This window comes from Phascolarctos cinereus, unplaced genomic scaffold, assembly GCF_003287225.1.
Source record: "Phascolarctos cinereus isolate Bilbo 61053 unplaced genomic scaffold, phaCin_HiC Scaffold_5;HRSCAF=322, whole genome shotgun sequence".
In the NCBI taxonomy this organism is placed as follows: Eukaryota; Metazoa; Chordata; class Mammalia; order Diprotodontia; family Phascolarctidae; genus Phascolarctos; species Phascolarctos cinereus.
This window is the reverse complement of record NW_027555958.1, coordinates 395,639,273-395,664,532: the sequence shown is the minus strand read 5'-3', so window position 1 is coordinate 395,664,532 and position 25,260 is coordinate 395,639,273. Positions and strand designations below refer to the sequence as shown.

At 36.6% G+C, this 25,260-nt stretch overlaps 1 protein-coding gene and 1 pseudogene across 1 annotated transcript in view; one reads left to right on the top strand and one right to left on the bottom strand.

Moving 5' to 3' along the window:
- The window catches only part of BRINP3 (BMP/retinoic acid inducible neural specific 3), a 505,257-nt gene that overhangs the window by 330,281 nt on the left and 149,716 nt on the right, over positions 1–25,260 (bottom strand).
- Positions 19,931–20,537, top strand: LOC110206880 (transgelin-2 pseudogene; annotated as a pseudogene).

The following is a 25,260-nucleotide window of genomic DNA, read 5'->3' as shown; positions in this document are numbered from 1 at the left end:
CTTTGTGTGACCCAGGTTTGTGGATGAACCATTCTGTTATTTTATGTTTATTCTTGCTTTTGCCTCCTTATTTAACAAATTCTTCATGATAAATGTTTTTTGGTATCATCTTGGCACACTGGTGGGGCTCAGGGGCTAGAGTTCTGAGTAGGAGACATATGTCTTGCCCAAGAGTAAGATTACCTCTCAAAACCTAATAGTGATCCCTGTCACCAGTTCCTCCTTCCCTAATCAGTGCAATTAAGGTGAGTGACTAAGTGGACCCTAAGACAATCTCAACAGAGTTAGTGCACTATGCCCACTCCCAAGGCTACACCACTGGCATCCAGTGCCCATGCTATGCTGAGTCTAGAACTTTGGGTTTCTGGGAGTCGTCTCAATATAATCATGTCATATTGTCATCTTCGTATTCAGTCAGTGCTTTTTAAAGGCAACTTTTTGTTTTTTTTTTTTAAAGTCACAGATAAACCTCTAATGAGTCAGTCATTTCTAATCATAAAGCAGGTTCGCTAATGGCTTCTTAAGGCAAGGAAGAGTTGTCACCTCTGTGAGCAAGAGGCAATGCCCACAAAGAAGAAATTTGGCTCTTTTTTCACCCTGTTGCAATCTTTAGACTTGTCTAATAATGAATAAAATTCCTATTTGTTGAGATTTGTAGGTGATACTTTTAGTATTATTATTATTTATTATTATTATTATTATTATTATTATTATTATTAAAACTGCTAGAGTATACCTAATTTCTATTCCAGAGGGGTCATTTGAAAATGTAGTATTTTGAAATCATAGAATATCAGAATGGAACTTAGGTCATTTACTTTCATCTATACCCAAAAAGAATTCACTCTTGCTTCTGAAAAAAATATTTTCTAAACTCAAGTTTTATACAAGTCAGATTTAAAGGAAAAGTATGGTCTACATATGTTTACACAACTCTTCTCCATATACTTACTCTAGGCTCCAACTAGGAGAAATTACTCAATATCCTCCACATATAACCTGAAATTACCTGAATCATTCTTCATTGTTTCCAAAGCCTCCCTCCATATTTGACGAATCACAAGTCTATCCATTTGTATAGAGCTTAATTCCAACTACCTACCCTCCATGAATATTTATAGGATACTTCAAATCAGTAAATCTTTCCTGTTTGACATTCACTTAGCATATTATTTTGAAACTATCTGATCCACCTATCATCTAATGTTTTGCTTTATCTATAATTGTATGTTTTTCCCTTGCTAGATTTGTAAACTCTGTGAAGTTAGGGATTGTATCTTAACTATGCTTTGTATTACCCCAAATGCTAAGGACAATGCTAGTACTAAATTTTTACTTAAATTAATACTAAAACAACAATCTTCTCTTGAATGTTCCTACCTGATGGCATCTCCGTTATTTCTTAATCCAAAGCATCCAGGAGCAGATTTTCGCTGTATCTACCAGAATTACATATTCATCTCTTTAGGAGTTCATTGCAAAGCTGATTTGACTGGTTAATCCTTGCTATTGACCCTCTACTCAGGGTGATCCTTACTTGACCACAACCTCAATATGAATTTTCCCAAACCTATCCAGAAGCTGAGCCATCTTTCCAATAGACACACATATAATCTGTCTAGTGACTGCCATCATTCCAACTGTTACTCGGTTTCCTTTCCCAAGTTGGAGAGGATCTCATGACTCAGGTGAAAAAGGAGCATGCTGTCCAAAAGATACAAATGTATCCAACTTCCAAAGATACAAATGTAGATATTCTCCCTAGGAACTAAAACCCCTGTAAGCCTGTAAGGAAGACAAGGGGTGATGATGCCTCCACAGCATGTATTCTCGTTGAATAGGAGCTTTTGTAGTGCTCTTGATTAGTGTCAAGGGCATCAGTGAGGGAGAAGGGATTTGGGTTGCAGAAGAGAGGAGAGGAAAATAGACAAAAACCTAGGAAACTGTCTTAGAGCTGAATCTAACTCCTGCTGTTATGAATGGCACGCTTTCCCTCTTTCTGGGCTGAAAAGTAATAGCTACAGATGTCCTCCCAGCTGCAGTTCCCATTTTAAAAAGCTACAATTGCAAGAATTCAGCACTTCACAGATATGGCTTTGGTGTGCTTATAGACAATGCATTTCAAACCCTGAGAGTCTTTGGTTTAATTACCAGATGAGTCACTAACATCTCTTTACCTCACCCTATCTGCACCTCAGGTTGCCTTGGTGTACTGATACAGCAGCTCAAGGAGTTCCAAAATGATGGACTTATAAACCTGTGATTCTAGTTATCCTTGTGAATGCTAGGAATACAATACAGATTTACCACCTACATTCCATAGCAGTTGTGGTTTAGAAAATGAGTGAAGGAAGTGTTTGTGATTTGAGTTCCTATTGTTTCCTATTACGTTATCTTACATATTATTTAAATAAATGTCCTTTGGCATTACTATACTGTCACATTATGGTTGAGTAGTTAAAAACTGAGGATTGTAAACCACTGCTCAATAGATAATGAACTCTAATAGATTCTAGAAACCTCAAGGAGGCAGTGGGATGCCTACATAAACAAATCTTTGAGAAACTTGAAGATGAGCTTTCCAAATTCATCCATGCTGAAGAAAGGGGGCTTGGTCTACATCTGGGGTGACTTGAAGCTATACTTTTAAGGGAGCTGTGCCTCTTTCAGTAGGGTCATAATGTGATTATAAATCATATATAGTCATCTGTAGGATGACATAATCATCATAAGATCCTACAAGTATAGTTTTACAGTTGGACCATAAAAGTCATTTAGTACAACAGTCTTTTATATGTATAGTATAACTTCATTTTACATGAGGAAACTGAGTCCCAGAGAAGCTGACTTATCAAAGGTCACGAAAATAGGTGATAGGAGAGGGATTAGAACTCACGTTCTTTACTGTGAGAAAAATGATTATTTTCTTATTATATTTATAACTAATTTTGCATATGGGATGCAAAGATGTTTTGAATATTAATAACCAATTATTAGCAGAGTTTTATTTCCTCATTCAAAGCTTTGTCCTTGTGAAGGACAAGGCTGACAATAAGACATTCTTCTCAATCTTGGGCAGGACCAAACCCGACTGGGAGAACATATTTCTGATTAAAGGGTAAAGAGAATCTAATCTAGGTAAATTCCAATCCGTTGTTTAACTCAAATAGGACTAGGTGGAGAACAGATTCTTTTGTGTAGCTTCTGGATCAGTAATAATCTGGGAAAATGCTGATCAAAGTTGCTCCCAGTCCTTCATTAGGAAAGCCCACCTCTCATTATAATATTAATTCTCTCACTAATTGTTAACCAATTAGAGTAGATTTTCACCCTCAGGGACATCCCGTTTTCCAAAGGTATTTAAAAATTTAGAGACCTCCATTCAGGGTCTTTTGTTACCAAGAGAACCACTGACCTCAAAGCTGACCTGACTGGTTAATCCTTGCTGTTGACCCTCCTCAATATGTATTTTCCCAAACCTATCCAGAGGCTGAGCTATCTTTCCAATAGGTACACCTATGATCTGCCCAGTGACTGCTGTCATTCCAATTGTTACTCAGTTTCCTCTCTCAATTTGTAGAGAATTCATGACTCAGGTGATTATTTGCTAGCATAATTAATAAATTGATTACTAATTAACTAGAAACTCTGTCACTTGGACTTTTCATTTGCAACTTCCAAGTTCAGTGCTCTTTCCATTGTACAATGATGCCTTCTTCACTAAAACATTTACCAGTATAATTCTTGATTGAATGAATCTTACACATGGGACCTAGTTATTTATACTCACAAATGATGAGTACACACAAAAGTGACTATAACTATCCTTTACCAATAAGTTAGCAAATGGCACAATTTCCTGCAGATGTCAGGAAGACATTTATTTACTTCAGAGAAAGAGGAGTGGGTTTGACACTATGGAAAGTAGAGATAGTGGGAAAAAGATTACATTTCCCAGATCACCTAACTGGAAGATCTATGACTAGGAAAAGAAACCTCAGGATAACAACTCTCTTCCCTGTAATTGACTGAAACCTTTTATTTTTAAATACACATAAATATCTAGTTGTTGTTGTTGCTGTTGTTGTTTTGTCCCATGAAGAAGCAGTCATGTTCTTTCTCAAGAAAGGAAGAAAATGAGTGAAGAATAAGTCAATGTGTTACAAAATTTATATGGGAAGAATGGTCATATGAAGAAGTGATTCCATTTTTGTTTTAATTCAGATTTAACATACAATAGCATAAATATTTCCATATATGCATATTCAATTGTAAGTCATTCATCCAGAGTATTATAATTTTAACACACTATTCAACAAATGGCCACTATCTGAAAGGTACCTAGGTAGCAACTGTGCGGATCACAAAGTTTTATAAGAGATGGTTTCTGCCCCAATGGCTTTACAATCTAGCACAAGACATAAGATATGTTAAAAAAAAAAAAAGAGTGGAATCACAAACATACCCAGTAGAATAAGCTCCATGGAGCGGAGGGGCAGAACCAAGGCAGTGACTTGCTTGAGCTCTCCCCCAAACTCCTCCAAATACCTGTAAAAAAAAGGTTCTAAACAAATTCTAAAGCAGCAGAACCCACAAAAAGACAGAGTGAAACAAATTTACAGCCTAAGAAAGCCTGGATGGTTGATTGGAAAGGTATATCACACAAGGCTGGGAGAAAAGCACAGTTTGGCATGGGCACACAGGCAAAACAGGCCTCAGTGAACCTGGAGCAGGCCTCAGAGGCCTGAATCGTCAGCAGTTGTGGTGGTTTCCAGAACTCTCAACCCATGAAAGCCGAAGACAACTTAGAAGGTCAGTGGGAAAAGTCAGTGCCTGCAGTGAGAGAGAAAAGCTTGGTCCCAGATCCTGTGTGTGGCCCTAGGGTGGCAGCTGCTTCTGGAGCTTCCATCCCACAGACTGAGGGGGAATTAGGTGGCTGATCAGAGGGGGATTTCAGGGATCTCTTTGCCAGTGCTGAGGCAGGAATCTCTTGCTTTGCCTGTGCTTGGATCTGGGTCACAGTTCTGGGTGGTGGTCCTGGGGCAAGGAAGAGTACTGGTATGATGGAGCTTGTAGTGGTGGTAAAGAAGAAATCCTCCTTACAGTTCCAAGGCAGAAAAGAGTGCTTGTGTCACTCATAGACCAGAGCAGAAGCCAGAAAAGGAATAAACACTTTGCCCCTTATCATACTGCCTTGGAAGAACTGAAAATTTACAGGTCCCTAGAAGTATCTCTGAAAATAGCTACACAAAACCCCCAAAGCTTGGAATAGTACATTCTACACATTGGAAGCAGACCCTACCTTAGCAAAGAGTTTAAAACTCAAGTCATTGGCTGGGATCATGACCAAACCTTGCAAAAAAAAAAAAAAGTCAGACCATAGAATCTTTCTTTGGTAACAAAGAATATCAAAACATACAACCAGAAGACAACAAAGTCAAAGCTCCTACATCCAAAGGCTCCAAGAAAAAATATTGATCAGTCCCAGGCCATGGAAGAGCTCAAAAAGGAGTTTGAGAAACAAATAAGAGAAGTAGAGGAAAAACTGGGAAGAGAAATGAGAGTGATGCAAGAAAATCATGAAAAACAATTCAACAGCTTGCTAAAGGAGAGCCCAAAAAATACTGAAGAAAATAACACCTTAGAAAATAGCCTAACCCAAATGGCAAAAGAGGTCCAAAAAGCCAATGAAGACAAGAATGCCTTCAAAAGCAGAATTGGACAAATGGAAAAGGAAGTCCAAAAGATTACTGAAGAAAATACTTCCTTAAAAATTAGAATAAAGCAATTGGAAGCTAATGACTTTATGAGAAATCAAGACATTGTAAAACAAATCCAAAAGAATGAAAAAATAGAAAACTATGTGAAATATCTCATTGGCAAAACAACTGACCTGGAAAACAGATCCAGGAGAGAGAATTTAAAAATTATTGGAATATCTGAAAGCCATGATCAAAAAAAGAGCCTAGACATCATCTTTCAAGAAATTATCAAGGAAAACTGCCCTGATATTTTAGAACTAGAGGGCAAAATGGAAATGGAAAGAATCCACCAATCTCCTCCTGAAAGAGATCCCCAATGGAAAACTCCTAGGAATATTGTAGTCAAATTCCAGAGTTCCCAGGTTAAAGAGAAAATATTGCAAGCAGCCAGAAAGAAACAATTCAAGTATTGTGGAAACACAATCAGGATAATACAAGATTTAGCAGGTTCTACATTATGGGACCACAGGACTTGGAATATAATATTCTGGAGGGCAAAGGAGACAGGATTACAGCCAAGAATCACCTACCCAGCAAAGCTGAGTATAATCCTTCAGGGGAAAAAAAACAGTCATTCAGTGAAATGGAAGACTTTCAAGCATTATTGATGAAAAGACTAGAACTGAATAGAAAATTTGACTTTCAAATACAAGACTCAAATGAAACATGAAGCAGTAAATAGGAAAATCATAAGAAACTTATTAAGGTTGAACTATTTACATTCCTGCATGGAAAGATGATATTTGTAACTCATGGGGGCTTTGTCACTATTAGGATAGTCAGAGGGGAAAAAAAAAAAATATATATATATATATATATATATATATATGTGTGTGTGTGTGTGTGTGTGCGTGTGTGTGTGTGTATGTAGATAGATAGATAGATGGCACAGGGTGAGTTGAAGATAAAGAGGTGATATTAGGAGAATAAAATTAAGGTTTGAGAGAGGATTATACTGGGAGAAGGAGAAAGGGAGAGGTAGAATGGGGGTATCTCACATAAAACAGACAAGAAAAGCCTTTTATAGTGCAGGGGAAACAGGGGAAGGTGAGAGGGAATGAGTGAATCTTATTCTCATAGGATTTGGCTTAAGGAAGGAATAACATATACATTCAACTGGGTATGGAAATCTATTTTACCCTATAGAAAATGGGGGGTGAAGGGGACAAGAGAGCAGGGGGATGAAAGGGATAATCAGAAGCAAACACTTCTGAGGAGGGATAGGGTCAAAAGAGAGAATAGAATAAATGGGGGGTGGGGCGGGATAGGATTAAGGGAAATACAGTTAGTTTTTCACAACATGACTACTATGGAAGAGTTTGCCATTACTACACATGTATAACCTGAAAAAAAAATATCAAAGTTCAACAAAACTTTGTTATTTCACTAGAGGATGAAATCACTTCTATTTGGAAGTAATAAGAAAAAGCTTTCTGGAATTTTACTTGGGTTTCAAAGGATGGATAAGAATCTTAGAAGAGCTAGAAGTAGAGAATTGATGGGTTGAGGAAGGAAAAAGGACAATCTAGGAAATGTAAATAAAATTAATAAAGGTACCTATTTAGGAATGAATAAAAGAGATTAATGGAACGATGAGTAAACCAGTTTGGCCGAGACAATAAAGATAAACTTAGAGAAGTGCATTTCAGCCTGATCTATTAGAAATCTTATCATTATAGGGGCGGAAAAGATTGATTTCTGCAAGGTAGGGAACTCCTTCCACCAGATGCCTATGACTTGAGGCACTGAAAAGTTAAGCACATTGCCCAGGGTCATACAGCTGTCTTCCTTCTCCAATTTCACAACTTTATCCAAAATGCCATGTTGTCTCACATTAGAAATTATATTTAATTTGTGAAGTGTACTATCACAACATTGAAAGATATATGTTAGTGTCTTTCTTGAAGTGAAATTGAGCTTTTTGAAAAAATCAAGCTGAAAAATTAAGTCAACATTATATCACAACTTGGATGGCTAAAGAAAAATGATAATTTAACATTGCAAAGCCATTATTAATAAGCAATCATGAAACTAAGGCTGATTTATGTATCTGGAATGAAAAGAAACATGGAAGGTCCTAATGGAAGATACAGCATGGTTCTAAAATGTAATAGCCTCTAAGAGTCCATTTTATCTAAAATCTTTAAGCTTCCTTACAAAATAGTAAATTCTGTTAATGATGGGATTCAATCAAAGGCTATATGATGACTTATTCATGAAGTTGGAAGATAAATTCATAGATCATTCCCAGGGCTTGGCATTTCCAAATCAAAGTCTAGGAATTTCAAAACTATGAGACCTTTGATTAAATTCCTGCCTATAAGAACTTGGGCAAAACATTACACCTCAAAGCCTGTTTCTTCAAATGATGAAATTGTACTACATTAATCAATCACTAAACATTTATTGATTCCTTACTATGTGTCAGACACCATGTAAAGCACTTTTAACCTGGGGTCTATAAAATTATTTTTTAAAATGATAAGTTTATTTCCATATAATTGGCCTCCTTTGTAATCTGAATATATTTTAAAATATTCTGAGAATTTCATAGGTTTTAGCACACTGCCAAAGAGGATCTATCATATACAAAAAAGAACAAGAACCCTGAGACTAAATAATGTCTAAATTCCTCTCCATCCACTTCTGAATCCAATGGCTTTATGAGTATTCCTTTTTGGTTTCATTTTAGTGGTAATCAGTACCTATATGAAAATTATGATGGTATCCATTTTTGTTTTCATAACCCATTAAATCAGAGAATTAATTATGAATGCTTCCAATAAAAAAAGAAAATAATTGTTAAATGGGATCAGACTAATGCAGATTTTGTAGTTTCATTATAACTTGAGTAGACAATGACTTTTGCGAACTTTTCTAACTTATAAGATACATGATAATGAAATTTTTCCAATACTATGACTCTGTGTGTATGAGTAGTATATGTTTATCCCTCAAAGGGAAGCTTTAAAAACATGATAATATTTGCAAAAATGATTCAAGGCCAGAAAAGTTTAAAAATACATATTTTTTTCTGGCTCACTAAAGATTGCATTATTGTTCTACCAATCACATCAAGCAGAGTTTTACTAAGTTTCCAGCTGTATGCTACACATGGTCCAGACTTAAAAGATTATCATAACTTGTTTCTAATAATTTTAAATTTGTCAGTAGCTTCAATAAGGATACGAACTTACTGATATTTCCCTTCTTAAAAAATTTATGAGTTCTTTCTCGACTGATGAAATGTTTGTTTTATACAGAGCAAAATCAGTACCGGCCACTTATCAAAAACCAAGATGAAAAATGATTTGAATAAGGCAGCATGCATGGATGAGGAATGGAAAATCTTACTGTGGAAGCCAGCTGTCAAGGCTTTTGAATTTGGAAAGGAAAAAAAAAATCACCCAGAGGACAAATACATTATGTGTATATTTCGAATTATGAAACTTTACTCTCTTCACAACCAATTAGTAGAATCCATCTGTGAAAAGCAAGAAGGGGTTTTTTTTTTGGTTGTTTTTTCCCTCTCCTTGCCTTAACATTGATTCCTAGAAAGGGCTAATTTATTGCAGAGAGAACAACTACAGAAAGAGATAAAATAATGAGAAAATGTTTTCAGTGGTGAAGGAAATAAAACCAATCTTATGTAAAAAAAAAAGAATAAAGTAAAGATAATCAAATTATCAGTGGAATTTTTTTTTAATTTGTATTTTTCTCAGAAAAGTTAAAAGTTAAATTTTAAAATATTAAGCTGATAGCTTTAGCAAGTGTACTTTAAAGAACCAAAATTCTTTCTTTGCAATATACTTAGTGCTGAATACATCTCATATTTGGAGTAATGTTCATATTATAAAAGAATTTTTGAAATACAAAGAAGCTTTAAAGACCATTTTATCCAATCCTGTCATTTTCTGAGAAAAGAATATGAATTGTCCTTCTGTGTGCATTTGCACAGATCTCAACATTACTTCAAACAAGAAAAGTTGGCCCAACTTAGATCAAAATTCTGAAGGAGCTAAAAAGTTTGTCTTTGGTGACCTTAGTTTCCCTGACTTTCCCCATTGATCTCTTTGGTGTTTCTCCTTCTAAATACAAGTGTTTAGTATTTTCATGAGGTCTAACTTCCCCCTCACAATAACCTATCAGATCCTTCATACCCACTTCAGTCTAAATGTCTGACCACTTAAATAATATTATTTCTCTATGTGCTTAAACAGGGATCAGAGCCATAAGTAAAATAATGAAATCCCTCAAGTTGTAATATCTTGCCTGAGCCAAAGACAATGGAGTAGGGAAGATCTATTGGGGTAGGTGAAAAAAATGCTTCCAGTATAACTGAAATTGTATCAGATAAAAGACAGTCCATTATCTTTATAGGTAAGGCAGTCCTCTATCAAAATATAATTTTCAAAGTACAGAAACATTCTTTTTTTAAAAAAATTATTTTGATTTATCAACAATCACTTCCATATGCTTTTGAGTTTAAAATTTTTCTACCCCTTCCTCCCCACCATCCTACCCAAGACAGTGCACAATCTGATATAGGCTATACATATATATTCCTATTAAACATATTTTCACATTAGTGACATTGTAAGTACAGAAACATTTTTGAAAACATGTTTTGTTTTGTTTTGTTTTGTTTTAACTTGGAATCTTAATGAAAACAAAAAGGAGAAAAGAAGATGGCTGGTGTATTTTTTTTGTTGTTTTCAATCCTTACCTCCACAGATGACACATTTTTTGGAGCCTTTCTACTTAATGATGTACTCATTTGAGGTAGGAAAGAGCTACAGTAAAGAGTACAAATAGCTGATCATAAAAAATTCACAATGTGAAACGGTCAAAAGGTTGCTTCTTACACGATGATGTAGAATTGGATATAATAATGTTAGGAAATCAAACTTCCCAACTCACACTATTTTGATGAATAGTTAAGTAAAAACAATGGATTTGGGAGTGGGTAAGTGACACAAATGTCAGTAGCATTACTTCCCATTAAATTTTACAATTTAGTTTGATTATCCTTTGGCTATTATCAGTCTTGGAAATGATGTTGGTTACTTATTCAAAATTAAGCATTCTGCTTTTAAGCAGTCATAAATGGAAGTGTTGTATTCTGAAAAGAAACCATTTAAGAATGGCTTATCAGAAAGTTCAACGAGTTTTTTCTTTTGCAGTTGATTCCCAATCTGTTGTAAGAATAGAGTGAAGCTGTCCTTAAGACAAAGGGGAATAGTTTAGGTACCATGAGTTTCTAGAATTCCTCTTTAGGTGCTTTAGAGATTTGTACTATGGGACTGTGTATATAGACAGTAGAACTGGAAATATTTACTTGTCACAAAAACCTTGGACAGGCAGAATGTCAGACATCTTTTGATACGTGTTCATCTAGGATGAGATTGTCAGAAAACAAAGAAATGAGAATGGTATCGACCAACACAGACAGTGAGAAAGCAAGCTCTCTCAGCATTTGTTTAAATCTCTAATTCAATGAAATCAAGTTTCCTTTACCTAAAACATGTGTTGCTTTGATGCGTACTTCTGGTTTGTGGTTCTGTTCTGTTTTTTGTGTTTGTGTGTGTGTGTATGTGTGTGTGTATGTGTGTGTGTGTGTGTGTGTGTGTGTGTGTGTGTGTAAGAAGGAATATGGATCCAAATCAATGTAGGTAACTCCTGGTAAGAAAAGTTTCCCCTCAGTGATCAGTGATGTGACTTGATGACATGGCCAGTTTGTGTAGGCAAGATGTGAACCCCAGGCCAACCGCCTGCAAAGCTGATGCTTTACCTTTTATGCCAGGCTGCAAGGCAGCATTTACAAGGAAGGCATTAAAGAAACCATGGGAAAATTTCTGTCCTTCTCTTCAGCCCTCTATTTCTATCCATTCCCAAACTCAACAGACCATGATTCATTCCATACTACCATCAACCAGGACATCAGGATCCATATAATGTAGGAACCTGCTCTGAAGATGCATTAGCCACCCATCTACCCCCATGACTCCATAGCTGCTTGCATTTTCCTCAGGACATAACATTCAAAGCAATACTGTCATTGTCAACAGAAACGATTTGACAATCTACCAGGCTGGGGCTCCACTTACAATCCTTGTGATTACCCAGATCAAAGCTGCCTTTTTTGGATATTATGATCTCTGTGCTGTATCTCTGCCCTCACTCCCACCCCCAAGTAATAATATAAACTCCTCGAAGGCAGGGAAAACCTCACTCTTTTATTTGCATCCTCAATACCTCGCACTGAGCTTGATGCATAGTGGGTACTTTAAAAGGCTGACTGATTGATTCACAGTATTAATGAAGATGGCTTTTCACCTCCTACCCCTCTTGATCATGTGTTCTGAGGTTCATCATATACTGTTAATGATGGATTATTTACTAGTTTGTATTAGTCAAATTAATGTTCCAATGAACAGAGTTCTAAACTTCGAATAAGGAATACTTGGTTTCAAATCTCGCCTTAAACATTTAGTAGCTGTATGATCTTGGCCAGTTCATTTAACTGCTTTGAGCCTGTTTACACATTTGTAAAATGGGCATTTAATACCTCCCATCTCTTAAGAATGTCATAGGTACCAATTGAGGTAACACATACAAAGCACTTTGCAAACTTTAAAGAACTATATTCATATGAGTTATTATTATTAGTGCTCATAATCAAAATTCTGCTGTTAGATTTGAAACTGATATCACCAACAATTTCCAAATTGACTGGAACATAGTATGAGCTTAAAAGGTATTTGTTGTATTGAACTGAAATATCACCTTTGGGGAAAAGGTCATCTTTTAAATTTTTAAAATTATTTTTATTTTTCAACATTCACTTCCATAAGATTTTGAGTTTTAAATTTTCTCTCCCTCCCCCCTCTCAAGTGCATACAATCTGATATAGGCTCTATATATACATTCACGTTAAGCATATTTCCCATTAGTTATGATGTAAGGAATAATTAGAACTAATGGGAAGAACCACGAGAATGAAGCAATAAAACAAAACAACAAAGGAAAATGAGAGCAAATAGTATGCTTCCATCTACATTCAGATTCCGTATTTCTTTCTCTGGATGTGGAGGAAAAAGTCAATTCAAACAACATTTTTGAACTACTGATAAAATAGTAATTTATAAAATATGTCACCATATTTAGTAGTGCACAATCTAGATTTTACTTTAACTATGATCCATGCTAGGTAGCACATTGTATAGAACATTGAACCTAGGATGACTTCAGTTTGAATCTGTTTTCAGATTTTTGTTAATTGTGTGACCACAAGCAAATCACTTAAACTCTGTCAGCTTCATTCTCCTCAACTGTAAACTGGACATAATAATAGCACCTACCTCACAGGGTTGTCTTAAGGATCAAATGGGATAATATTGGTAAAGCACTTTGCAAACATTAAAGCACTCTACAAATAGTTATTATTACCACTATTATGCGATTTTATGATTCTTAATCCAAGATTAGACTATGATTGTTTTAAACACAGTTTTTGGCATTAAAATGGTTCCTCTACTATTTTCTCCTTTTAAGCAAAAATAGATAGTTTGAATTTAAAAATTTTTCACCTACTAGTTTTCAAGTGAAAATAGTAATTGAAAATTGGATCTTACCATTGAGAGTCATTTCAAAAGCAGTTCCTTTTCTTAAAAGATTTGTTTTAAAAAGTCAATGGTGACTCTTCAATGATCTTAAATTTTTATTCTTCAAAGGTCAGCACATTTTTTTTCATTCAACAACAGTTTCCTAGAACTGATCTCCAAGGTAAACTTACTTGGAAGAGATTTCTTTAGAATGAAAGAATCAAGCCTAAATTGAAGCAAGTCATGTAAAATTTCAAGTGACTCCTGTGAGGGACTGATAAAGTTGAAACTTAAAAGGATTAAAAAAAACCCCTACATATTATTTCTTTACTGTATTCCACTATAACTTGGCTATTCTTTCTTGTGAGCTGTCTTTCTAAAATGACATTTTGTTTTTCGAATGCAACTTGTGCTAACATTTGAATCAAACTGAAGTAATGCATGCAGTCTGCATTGTTAAAAATAAATATGTCAGGAGGGGGCAGCTACATGGCACTGTGGATGGAGCATTGGCCCTGGAGTCAGGAGGAGTTGAGTTCAAATCTGGTCTCAGACACATAACACTCACTAGCAAGTGACTCTGGGCAAGTCACTTAACCCAAATTGCCAATACATACACACACACACACACACACACACACACACACACACACACACATATGTGATGAGTCCAATGTCCCCCACCACCACCTCTATGCCCCCCACCTGCCACCTTAACATTTTAGGGGTAAAAACAGGAAAAAAAAACTTTTTAATGGGCATGAAGTTGGCACAGTAGCTAGAACACTGGGCATTGAATAAGGAAAATAGTTCAAACAGCTTCAAACACTTTATTAGCTATGTGACCCCAGGTAAGCCATTTTACCTCTGTTTGCCCCACCTCCCTCATCTGTAAAATGGGAGGAAAATCATACTACCACCTATTTCCCAAGGTTATTAGAGGTTCAAATGAGATAATATTCATAAAGCACTCAGTAAAAAGTGACTGGCATATAGTAGTAAGGAATACTTGTTTTAATCCTTCCTATAAGCTGGTCCATATATTCCTATGTTCTTAGATAGTATGTCATTTCAATCATAAGGGATAATCTTTGTAGTGTGAAGATTCCTTAAATAATATATTAATGACTATGTTTTACTTATCAACATTTGTTGCACTGGATTTTTCAAAGAACTTAGATGACCATAATATTTATAAAGGTAAGGCTTCTAAGGGATAAGGAAAGACATAAAGATGGGATATGGAATGTCATATCTGAGACACAGAGAATAGGCCAGTTTGACTAGAATGTGAGAATGTATTAGCCTTCTCTTCTCACAGAGAGATGAGTCTGACAACCCATTAAAGAAGGACATATTCAAGAGGAAGATTAGAAGCTAAAAGAAGAGTGAACCTGACATTTTTGACATTTTATAAAAGCTGAAGAGGTCAGATGGGACCTTAAGAGATGAGAAGAGATATAATGGGCAAGCCATCTACAACTTGAAACTGTGATAAGGCAACCAGGAAACTCAGGGAAATGTTAAGTAAACCTCCTGTGGAAAGACAAATAGGGAAAGCTCCTTCCTCTCAGAAACCTTCTCCAAATTTTACCAATATGCCACACCAGAAGATTTACATTTTGTTTTAGCAACAGGATATTCTGTCATGTGGTCCAAAGCGGAATAGATTTTCTAGATATTTTTCAGGGTGCATAGACAGCTGTATTCTCTCTATGCTATCATTGTCATAGTCCCAAGAACAATAAAACTACTAACCTTCAATTTGACCTTAATTAACATAATAATGATGATAATAATAGTATATGATACCTTAATTGATCATCATCATAGCAATAATAACTGAAATTTACAAAGCATTTTGCAAAGCACTCATATCTTATTTGCACAGATTATATTATTTGAGGCTTATTAAAGCTCTGTAGAATATACACACACATATACATATATATATGTATATACATATATATATGTATATACATATATATATATATATATACACATATTATACTAATAACCATAGTAAGTTTTATAAGCCAACAATATCTAGCTCCAAGCTAACTTCAAGCTCTTTTCCAGGATCATGCCCAAAGTTCTGTACAAGTTTTGAGTGAAATAATTCTAAAACCAAGTTTGAAACATGCTCCTGTACTTCTATGTGGCAATAGGAATTCTCATGGAAAAGGTAAAATATCTGGGTTAGTCTCTATGGAAGGTGTCAGAGGCATTCTAATGCCAGGACTCTCTTAATCTAGGTTCCATATTAGGACAAGATGAGACACTCATAAGTCACTGAACAGTTAGCTTAAAGTTTGACTTTGCCCTAACAAAGCAAAGACATGCCTAACGATATAGTGGCCCTTAGCTTCAATAAAGGTACCCCTTTCATCTCCACAGGGAAAATGTAGTGAAAGACATGGCAAACAGTGTGGTTTTCAGAAATCCAAGAGTCTGCCTGTGTCTGGAGGCACTTTTTAATGCTTTTAGGTGACCTGGAAGCTGCATGTGCTGGAGCCAAGACACAGCTTTGTCTCCTTTTAGGGAAAGCCAATCTTCAAGTATTACCAAATGAGGAATGGTCTTATTGTTCCAGTGTTGGGAGAGGGGTAAAAAAACTGCATCAGGAAAACTCTGGTCATTCATAAACTGCCTTTCAAAATGGTCTTTTTAATTAGCTTTTAATTAATTCAACTAAGCCTACAAGCTGTAAGTTGTGGGATTAATTTAACTTCCAATCTAACTTCTGACCTCATCATTTATTAAATTGTTCTCTCCAAATTTACCAATGACCTTTTAATTGCCAAATCCATTGACTTCTATCAGTCTTCCTTCTTTTTGTTCTCCCTACAGGTTTTAAGCCTGCTAACTACCCTTCATCTCCTCTCCTTCTTCCTTCTTCTATCCCCATTCTTCCTCCCTTAATTCCAGTCATACGCTACCTATATAACTTTTAGAACTAGATATCCTGAAGATAACTCAAACTCATTATGTCCAAGACAGAACTCATAGAGTCTTGTCACTCAAGACAGAACAACTCCAGAGCCATGCTCAATTCCCCACTTCGCCTCATCCCCACAACCCAACTGGCTGCCTAGTCCTTCTGATACTGTCTTCACAACTTTTCTCACAATTCCTTTTTCTCCACTTACAAAGCCACTAGCCCATTTCACGTCTTCATGACATCTTTTCTAGACTATTCTAAATTGTTTTCCTTGCCTCAAGTATCTCTCTTCTCCAATATATATCTTTCACATAGAGGCCAAAATGATATTTCTGAAACACAGGTCACACCATATCACTTTCCTACCCAGAACCTCTCTGTGTAATCAGATGCTCCCAAGGAAGGGATTAATCGGGGTTAGAACATATGGTGGTTTCCTATTGCCTCAAGGAATAAACATATATACTTCTCTGTTTGCCACTGAAATCTTTACAGAACCTAATTCAAGCCTATTTTTCCAGACTTGTCTATTAAATTTACCTCACTTCAGTCCTTCTTCGATGCATTAAAAAGATACTCTCAAATGACATTCTATCTTCCATATCTGTGCCTTTGCAAAACATACTTCCCACACACAACACTATGCCTTACAGTTCCTTATAACCTCTACCTCTTAAAATCCCTGGCTTCTTTATCATCTCGACTGCTATAGTTTTCTCCCAAAATTGCCTTGAATTTATTTTGCGTGTATTTTGTATTACTTATATTCAGACTCATAGTTCCCCTAATAGAATATAATTTCCTTGAGAGAAGTGATGGTTTCATTTTTGTCTTTATACCTCTAGCACTTTAACAAGTGTTTTTACATAGTAATTAAAATTACTGTTTGTTGATCAATTGAAAACTGACCATAACCACATTATATGGGATCATCCCAATTCACAGCTTTTCTTGGAGTTAGAGAGTTCTGACCATCAGTATATGCTACCAATCAGCAACTAAATATATGCATTACAGTTGACACGGCGTGACATAATAAAAAGATCATAGAACTAAATGGCAAAGGACCCAGGTTTTATTCTTAGCTCTACAATGAACTATAGTTGTATGACTATAGCAAAATCACTTAATCTCATTGGTTGAGAGGTTTTTTTAATCAATAAAATCAAGAGTTTGGACCAGATCTTCTTTAAGATACTAAAATATCATCTGTCTTAATTTCCAAGATGTGTAATAGGGAAAAATAACTTCAGCTTCCCAACCAATCTCTAAGTAGGTTGTATAGAAAGAGTATATGTGTGTTTATGGAGCTTATATATTCAAAAAGTGGTAAATATATTCCAAGTATGATCACTTTTATTATATCTGTTGTTACTTGTCCTGCTGAGATAATCTGAGCATAAAGCTTTTATTCACATCAAAGGGAGATGTGTGTTTGAATAAACTCATGGGGCACACCACAAGAAAAAAAAATCAATCATTTATTTGATAAAAACAACATTCAGACAATGAACATTATAATCAGACAATAAACAAACCCAAAACCCAATATTCAGACTCTATATATCATTTTTTTTTACAACAAAATTATTTCTGTAGGCACTTGTTGCTTTTCAATATCCCTTTCAGAGCTGATGTATATAATATTATAAAATGTTTCATGCCTAAATAATGAATACTATTCTCTCCAACAGAAAAGAACAAGGGAAAGCTAATAAATTAATCTATCATTTACATTTCCATTGGCAATGTTTTTCAGGAAAAAAAAGTTTAATCACAAAGACATTTTAATTTTATATCTCTTTCTTTGGATTTACAAGACATGGATAAGAATCAAACAGGGAAGAATGGACAGATATTTTATAATCTGTAGTTCTGAAAGGAGTATTCAAATTGATAACTTTGCAAGTTCCTCAATGGAAATAATTAAGTATATATTGGTTAACAGTGTTGTGACATTTTCAATCAAGGATTTAATGAGACTAACATTGTGCCCAGCATTAAAGAAGAAAAAGAAGAATTATAAGACATGGTCCCTGCCCAAAAATAAAAACAAAAATTTATAATCCAATTGGGAAGACAAAACTAACAAACCAACTAACTAACTAAATACACACACACACACACACACACACACATGTATGTATGTATGTGTGTATGTGCATGTGTGTATGTGTGTGTATATACATATATATACATACATATGTATAATTTCAGAATAAATCGAGTATATATACATATGCATGTATATATACTCAAATGATTAGTTTTGATATATACTCCAACTGTGCAGATCACAATTCCATCTATATCTGCCCATCCTGTGTGGCTTAGCTCCATGTTGTCCCATAAATCTTTATATCCATTGCACTACAGACCTTCCTCTCTTTTTCCTAACATCTCAAGGATACCAGTGGAAAACTCTGGAAATCCACTTGTATCATTGGTCCATGTCACATGGCTATTTATCTTTCTGTCTTATATTTACCTGATTTTATATTTCATTAATATTCTTCAGAATTCCTCATTGGCTTTTTCTCTCTTGCAGCTTATCTACATCTACCATAGGCTACTCCATTTTCTACCATGTAATATTCATTTTAATTTCTCAGATACGGTAATAATTATTCTGTGTCTTGCAACATTCTTAGAAAATTCCTATTAAAATAATCTTTTGTTTCTGGGAACCAGTGGATGTTGCTAAAGGAATTTTGTAAATTCATTAAGTCAGTTGAGACAACTAGTCAATTAGGGGCCCAATTGACTATCCAATTGTATTGTCTGTCTCACATAATATGATAAATAAGCTCAGAATCCTGCTTCAAAATCTTATAATGTCATAGAGGTGACTCTGAATGTCAAAGGCTATGCCAGCAAATCCAAGGTTCTGGCAGATTTTGCTATGTTCAAAAGGCTTTGAATATGGCTCTAAAAGCAGGACAAATAGGTTTTCCAAGACCCAGACTATGTAAGGAGAGGCCAAAAAGCTAATAATTCAGTGATGAATTCTTTGGTGACGGTAGCACACAAAACAAAAGTAAGATATGAGAAAAAAATTAGTGAACAATTATATACAAAAGACCTTATTGGCTACTGAAATCAGAGAATGCTTCATGGGCATTATGAAAAAATAAGGTTTTACCTAAAGCGTAACCAAAAAAATGAGTCATCAATTTAACTTAAACATAACCAGAAAAACAGAATTGAAAGTCTAGTCTATTTTACCAATCAATGATCAATTGAAGCACTCAGTCAAGTTCTCTCAACATTCCCCTCCAAAAAGTACTTTAAAAAATAACACCTCAAACTGAATTCTGTAGTGGCAGAGGTAAGAAGAACAGATTAGAGTGAGATATCTGTCCAGCCTAAGGCAAAATAAGAGGTCAGAAAGAGAGATCTGTGACAGTGGAGGAGGCTGACCACAAGAATGAAACAGTAGTGGTGGGACTAGGTGGTGGTGACAGAAGCAGCAGCAATTTCAGGAGCTCTCCAGCCAGAGACAGTAGGGGGACCTGGCAAATGGTTAGAAAGACTTTACAGGAACTCACTATCGACCACATCTCAGGCCACTCCACTTTCCATCCACTGTCCCACGGTGAAGATACCTGCATCACCATTTCAGAATGGCCAACAGGGAACCTGATTATGGACTGAGCCAGGAGGTACAGCAGAAAATTGAGAAGCATCGTGATGCTGACCTGGAGCAGATGCTCATTCAGTGAATTACCTGCATAGTGCCGCAGGAATGTCAGGTGGCCCCAGCCTGAGCAAGAGAATTTCCAAAACTGGCTCAAGGATGGCTCAAGGATGGTGCTATCTGAGCCCATCAATGGATTATACTCTGAAGGCCAAGGCCTAGTAAAGAAGATCCAGGCTTCAGGCATGGCCTTCAATCAGATGGAACAGATTTCTCAGTTCCTGCATGCCACAGAGTGCTAAGGCATCAATGCCACTGTTATCTTCCTAACTGTGGACCTCTGGAAAGGAAAGAATATGGCCTGAATGCCACAGACACTGATGAACCTTGGTGGGCTGTCAGAAACTTGGGGTAATGGGTTCTTCTTTGGAGATCCTAACTAATTCCTTAAGAAGTCCAAGGAAAATCCCTGAAACTTCACCCACAGCCAACTGTAGGAGGGCAAGAATGTCACTGGGCTGCAAATGGGCACCAGTCACAAGGCATCTCAGGCAGGCATGACTGGTTATGGGATACAAAGCCAGATCCTCTGATCAACTCTTCCTTACCCTCCCTTGAATGGTTAATATATTCCCAGGAAGTGAGTAGAACTCTCAAGCCCCTTCTGTTCCCAACTTTTCCTCTTCGCCCCTACTCTCTATCCATTGGTGGCACTACTTCTGTTGTGCCTACATGTGCTGAGTCAGTACCTTTTTACTTTGAACTTGATATAATACACTCCTTTACCCCTAAATCAACAAAACTGGACCAAATCTGTAGGGTACTTGACCCATTCAACACTTTTTCATTCTCCTACCCTGGATTGTACTCTCATTGGGGAATTTGCACCCTCATATCCATTCTTTAAGCCAAGGTATTGCACTGCCTTGAAAGCAGCTGAATATGGGACCAATTTCTCTTCCACAAGGTTGTTCTTCCTGCTTCCCCCACTGCCAGCCATGCTACTGTGGGGACTTAATTTATGGGGAGGGGCCTGTGGTATCTGCTGACCTAGCCACAGCTGGACTTTGAAAGCCACACATCTGGGTAGGCCTCTCCTTGGCAGGTGCCTCTTTTTTCCCTTCATCTCTCCCTTCTTGGCATTCTCTTCCACCTATTCTCTTCTTTACCCAGTAGCCTGAGATAAGGTTGGAGGCTGGAGGGGATATCCAGGGAAGTGGGTTGGCCTTGCTTTCTCTTTTCTCCTCCCTCTTTCCCTGTTCCTAAAAAGACCTGCCCGAAGTCTAAGGCTTGAGGAATGTAAGTTTGCTGATCTGAATAAAGATTCCTAGTCTTTGTCCAAAATAGAAAGGAAGGAAGGAAGGAAGGAAGGAAGGAAGGAAGGAAGGAAGGAAGGAAGGAAGGAAGGAAGGAAGGAAGGAAGGAAGGAAGGAAGGAAGGAAGGAAGGAAGAAAGGAGGGAGGGAGGGAGGGAGGGAGGGAGGAAGGAAGGAGGGAGGGAGGAAGGAAGGAGGGAGGGAGGAAGGGAGGGAGAAAGGAAAGAGAAAAAAGATTACAGGATACCACTTTGCTACCACTGGATGGAGAGCCAGATGCTCTTTAGGCAACCCCACTGCCTATACCCATTCCTGGGTCACAGTTCAAGGACAGAGAGGAACACTTTAGAGCAAGAGGGAGTAGGAACACTGAGGGGCACTTGTTGTAAAGTCAACTGTTTAAATCTATTTCTGAACCGTCATTTAAGAGTGAAGAGGGGCATTTCTGATTGAGGCAATGGAAACCCTGAGAAGCAATAACAGTTCCAGCCTCAAAAGATCAGGGGAAAAGTACTTTTTCTGGTCCCAAGGAAAGAGACCTGAGGAACAGTACTGACTCTAATCCAAGATTTCAGGAGATCTTCCTGGTTAACGATGCGAGGAAAAAACCAAGATAGCCTCTTTCCAGATCACGCCACCCAGAAAACACCAACAATTTCCCACACCCTGGAACTAACTCTGAAAACAACAGCATGAAAAAGCCTGAAGCTTGAAATACTGTCCCTCCACCTTCTCTCCTCTCTACATCAGGAACAGGGCCCAACATTAACAATAAGTGCCAAATCAAGAAACAGGGTGGAAAAATAAACAAACAGCAACAAAAGAGGACCTGACCCAGAAAAGCTACTATGGTAACAGGGAAGATCAAGATAAAATCTCAGAATAAGACAACGAAGTCAAAACAGCTACAAATAAAATTTCAAAGAAAAATGTGAATTGGATATAAGCCCAATAAAATTTCATGGAAGAGCTTAATTTTTTTTTTCAAAATCAGATAGAGAATTAGAGGGAAAATTAGATAACGAAATGAAATCAAATGAAGAAAATTATGAAAATACTATTAAAGGACAAAAAAAAAGAGGCAAAAAAATACTGAAGAAAATAACACCTGAAAATGGGGGGGGGGGGGAACCAGGACAGAGCCAAGATGGCAGAGTGAAAGCAATAACTTGCTTGAGCTCCCCCTAAGACCCTCCAAATACCTGCAAAAAAAAAAGGCCCTAAACAAATTCTAAAGCAGCAGAACCCACAAAAAGACAAAGCGAAACAAATTTCCAGTCCAAGACAACCTGGGTGATTGATCAGAAAGGTATATTTCACAAGGTGGGTAGAAGAGCGCAGTTTGGCATGGGTGTGCAGGCAAGGCAGGTCTCAGCAAACCTAGAGTAGACCTCAGAGGACTGAATCAAGGGCAGCTCTAGTGGTTTCCAGACTTCTCAAAACCTGAATGCCAAAGAGAACTTAGAAGGTCAGTAGGGAAAGTCTGTGTCCACAGTTAGAGAGAAGTGCAGTCCCAGCCCCAGTGCCTGAGTGTGGCCACAGGGTGGTGGCTGCCTTGAGAGCTTTTGGCCCATAGACTGAGGGGGAATCAAGTGGCTGGTCAGAGGGGGATTACAGGGATGTCTCTGCTGTTACTTTGCCTGTGCTTTGATCAGGATCACAGTTCTGGATGGCAGTCCTGGGGCAAGAAGGAGTGCTGGCATAGTGGAGCTTATAGTGGTGGTGAAGATGAAATCATCCTCACAGTTCCAAGACATAAAAGAGTGCTTGTGTCATTCATAGACCAGACCATAGGCCAGGAAAGGAGTGAACACCTCACCCTTGTTCATACCACCTTGGGAGAACTAAAAATTTACAGGTCCCTAGAAGTATCTCTGAAAACAGCTGCACAAAACTCCTGAAGCTTGAGACAGTATATTCTCCAAACTAGAAGGAGACCCCCTACCTTAACAAGGAGTTTATAACTAAAGTAATCACCTACCCAGAAAAACTGAGAATAATTGTTCAGGGGAAAAATTTGACATTCAGTGAAATAGAGGACTTTCAAGCATTCTTAATGAAAAGACCAGAGCTGAATAGAAAATTTGACTTTCAGATACAAGACTCAAGTGAAACATGAAGAGGTAAACAGGAAAAAGAAATTATAAGGGACTCATTAAGGTTGAACTGTTTACATTCTGCATGGAAAGATGATATTTGTAACTCATGAGTCCTTTGTCAGTATTAGAGTAGTTGGAGGGAGAAAAAATATATGTATGTATGTATACAGATAGATAGATAGGTAGATAGATAGATAGATAGATAGATAGATAGATAGATAGATAGATAGACAGATAGATAGATAGATAGATGGATGTATAGATAGAGGGCACAGGGTGAGTTGAAGATGCAAGGGTTATATCTGGAGAATAAAATTAATGCGGGAGAGGGGATTATACTGGGAGAAGGAGAAAGGGAGAGGTAGAATGGGGTATCTCACATAAAACAGACAAGAAAAGCCTTTTATAATGCAGAGGAAATGGGGGAAGGTGAGAGGGAATGAGTGAATCTTATTTTCATCAGATTTGGTTTAAGGAGAGAATAACATACACACTCAATTGGGTATGGAAATCTATCATACCCTACAGGAAAATAGGAGGGGAAGGGGACAAGAGAGGAAGGGGATGATAGAAGGGAGGACAGATTGGGGGAGGAAATAATCAAAAGCAAACACTTCTAAGGAAGGACAGGGTCAAAAGAAAGAATAGAATAAATGGTGGGTGGGATAGGATGAAGGGAAATATACCTAGTTCTTCACAACATGACTACTATGGAAGTGTTTTGCATGACTACACATGTATAACCTGTATGGAGTTGCTTGCCTTCTCAATGAGAATGGGTGTGGAGGGAGGAAGGGAGAAAATTTGGAACCCAAAGTTTTAAAAGCAAAAGTTAAAAAAAAAATTGTTTTCACATGCAACTGGGAAATAAGATATACAGGAAATGGGGTATAGAAATCTACCCTGCCCTACAGGAAAATTAAAGGTGAAGGGAATAAGAGAAGGGGAGGAGAGATAGAAGGGAGGGCAGATTAGAGGAAGGGGTATTCAGAATGCATGCCATCTTGCGGTAGGAGGAGTGATGAGATGGGGAGAAAAGTTGAAACTTAAAATCTTGTGAAAGTGAACGTTGAAAACTAAAAATAAATTAATTAATTTTTAAAAACAGACTGGGCCAAATGTAAGAACAGAAACAAAAATTCACTGATGAAAATAGCTTCTTAAAAATTAGAACTGGCCAAGTGGAAAGAGAGGTACAAAAATTCACTAAAAGAAAAAAGTTCTTAAGAATAAGAATATTGCAAGTAAAAGCTAATGACTCCATAACACATTTAGAAATAATAAAACAGAGTAAAAAAATGAAAAAATTGAAGAAAATGTAAATAGTAAATATTTATATAATTATATGATTTATTTATGTAATATAAAATAATTTTGTTATATTTATTATTATAATTGATATAAAATAAAAATAATAAATAGCAACTGGCCTGGAAATAAATTTAAAAATATGTAACTTAAGAATTACTAGATTCCCTGAAAGCCATGATCAAAGAAAGAGCCTAGACATCATATTTCAAGAAATTATCAAGAAAAAGTTCCCCAACATCCTAGAATCAGAGGGAAAAATCACATTGAAAAAATTCACTAATCACAAAGTGAAAGAGATCCCAAAATGAAAATTCCCATGAATAGACAAATTCCAGAGCTACCAGGTCAAAGAGAAAATACTTCAAGAAGCATTAAAAAAAAATTAAAATACCACAGAACTAAAGTCAGGATAACGTAAGATTTAGCAACTCATTAAAGGAGCAGAGGGAATGGAATCTGAAATTCTGGAAGGCAAAAGAGCTGGAATTATAACCAAGAATAACCTACCCAACAAAACTGAATATAATCCTTCAAAGGAAAAAAAAAGAATATTTAATGAAATAAAGGATTTTCAAGCACTCCTGATGAAAA